The sequence below is a fragment of the Manacus vitellinus genome, unplaced genomic scaffold, assembly GCF_001715985.3.
Source record: "Manacus vitellinus isolate BGI_N305 unplaced genomic scaffold, ASM171598v3 scaffold_12_pilon, whole genome shotgun sequence".
Lineage (NCBI taxonomy): Eukaryota > Metazoa > Chordata > Aves > Passeriformes > Pipridae > Manacus > Manacus vitellinus.
Genome location: NW_021938949.1, coordinates 8299643 through 8302700, shown reverse-complemented (window position 1 = coordinate 8302700; position 3058 = coordinate 8299643).

Sequence of the window (3058 nt, the reverse complement as noted above, 5' to 3'; positions counted from 1 at the left end):
GGCCCCGGCGGGCGCCGCGGGGCTCGGCAGGGCCGGGCAGGGCTGCGGACCCTCCCGCCCCAGCCGTGCCCAGCCGGCCGGAGCTGCCGGCGGGGGCGGCCGGACCGGCCGGGAGGAGGCGCGGGAAAGGGGCGGGCGAGGGGCGAGGGGCGGGCGGCCCCGGGGCCTCCTCCCCTTGGGCTGTGCCGGGGAAACGCGGGGATGGGGCTGCGGACACCGGGCAGCAGCACCCCCGGGACCGCCCGTCGCGACCGGGACCCCACACAGCGCGCTTCAAGGGCCTTTTTTGGGTGTTTTTTTTTTTTTGCTCCCGCACAAAAACAGTCAAGTGTCCTCCTTCTCGAAGGGGCAGCCGCAGCGGGGGAGTCGTGAATCGTTTTTAGTCGCTGGGAAGGGTGTTTTCCCCTATTTGGAGGAAAAAAGTAAAAAATCGCGATAAATCACTTAAATTTAACTGTCCTCTGGGTAATCCCGCGCTGGGAAGGCGGATTTATGCCCAGCATCACCATTCTCTCTGTTGGTGTGAAACCAAGTACAAGTGCTGTGGAGGAGCCACCACGAGCCCCTTTCCCACCCTCCTGAGATACCACCGGCCACAGAACGAGGAGGAGGAGGAAGGACGAAGCAGGGCTGCCCAGAGGTCTCATGGTGGCTGGGGAGGGAGGGAGGCCAGCCGGAGCCAGAGGATCTGTCCGTCCTGGGGCAGCACATCAGGCATTGGCAGCTGTCATGGAATCATGGAGTGGTTTAGGTTGGAAAAGACCCACAGCCACGTACCTCTGCACCCCATCCCCACAGAGAAGCTTGGGGTGGTGGATGAGGGAGCAGGAAGGTGGCTCCTGCTGCCATCCTGCCCTGCTGGGCTCGCTCCAGCCAGCACTGTGGTGGCCAGTTCATTACAACTGCCCCACAACCCACACATCCCATAAAATAACTCACCAGACCTCATGCAGCTGCCAAAACAGCAGAAGAGACAAGGTAACACTTAAAGAGCTGCCTATAAATTAGGTAAAAATAATTAATAATACATATAATATATTAACAGCATTTCTGTGACATGATATGGATAATATACATTAATATATAAATACCTTACGAATAATTCAGAGTGTTTCCATTTCATCAACAATCACTGGCCAATGTATTTACTTTATGGTAAGGATTATACATTTCATTATAAATGGCTTGCTGGGCATGTCAGCAACTTTTACATCTCCATTCACTTTATTATTAATGGTTTCCTGAACAGTAATGGCATAATAATGCACACAATGCAGCATGAATATTTGATGTGGCATCTATAGTCTCCCATTTATCATTTATAACAGGCTACAAAAACATTATAAAACATTTATTACAAATTTATAGATCACTTTATACTAAAACAAAGTTGTGTTATAAATACATTATTAATCCTTTATGCCTTTTATAGGAATCCCTTGTAATAAGGCCTTAGCATATGTTGCTGCACGACCATAGCAAGAGTGGTGTGGTGAGGAGGAAATACGGCATGGGGAGCCTGCTCCCAAGTCCTGGGCGTGTTCTGTGAAGGAAAACAGAAACATCTGCACTCAAAATTAATCAGACTACCAAGGGACCAATCACAAGAAATGCTGGATTAACTCAAAGTTGAGTTTTTTCGCCCCTCTCTCAAAAAAGACACTTGCCTTTGCAGCACCAGAGCCCTGAAAGCTGAGCTGTCCCACAATTCCACACCACCTTTTCATTAGATTAATAAAATTTGCATAATTTATGAAAAGCCTGGCTAACAACGGGCGGCCCTTCCCATCCTCAGGTAACGTAGGGCTTGGTGAGAAATAAAGAGGGTGTGCTGGGTTTAGGAAATGTATTTGTGGGGTTTCTTTCTGTAAGTCCCAAAGACTGTTTTGCAGTGTGCATCCCCTGCCACGTTTGCAATAGATGTAGTGCAGCACTGGGAAACGAGGAGAAGGAAATGATGTTTGAAAACGGAGTGGTTGCCAGTTGCTGTTCATACAAACAGTGAAAATCTGCTTCTGAGCACAGCTTTGACACAGCTGTACTTACCCCGTTCAGATTTAATGGCCCAGATGGGGCATGGTGCAGGGAATGGGACTTAGTTTTTTAAAAATATATTTGTTTAACATGACAATCTGTCTTCTAACGAACCCGGTTAATGAGTCGATGCAGTTAGTCCCTTCTCATTACCTCTGCTTTGGGAAGGGCAGCTGGGGCTGGGTGGCAGGGGATGCAGACCCACGGAGCGGAAAGCCAGGCTGGACTTGGAGAGCAGTTGTGATTTCCTGTGTATCACAGGCCACTATGTTCCACCTTGTCCCTCCCTCCCACTGAGCCCTGTTTTTGACTGAGTTGGTTGTACCACAAAGGCATCCAGGCTTGCAGACACCAGAAGAAGAGTTGCTGGCTCCAAGGTGTGCATCCCAGGAGAGGGTTATGCTGGAGGTACAGCCCTTGGTGCACCAGAAGAAGCAGGTCAGCATTATACACTGAGGTGATTAAAATGACATCACTGAAGGAGTTTGCTAATGCAGTAAGAGTATTACTGCTGGGCCAGTAATGCTTTCCAAAGTACAGGTATCAGAGCCTTGTGCAGTTGGTGATTAAGGAGAGCTCTGTAGGAGTTTACAGTTATGATGAGTCTTTAATGCACCAACAGGTAAACTAACCAGCACTAGAGAGAGGAAGGGGGCAGGAAGGGAGCAGAGCTGCCTGCACAGCTGCCTACATATTACCCACAGCTGCTGTGCTGCCAGGATGTTCCTCATGGGATGATGGTTACAAATCCCGACTCTGGATTGTATTTTTCCTTTCTACAACTTTTCCTTTGAGGAGCCTTACATGTCCTTATCCTGTTTTGCAGACCTTGCCCCTGCTCACTGAGCTTTTCCCAGTGCTGCTGGGTGAGGTTTCCCAACTGCAATGCACAGCTGGCTCATGGAGCAAAGCACATCCCGGGAGCACAGTGCCTGCTCCCCTAGATCTCTTCCCAAGGCATGTTTGGAAGCTTGTTGGAGCAGCATACCACAGACATGGACTGATTTATTCTTCTCTACTTACA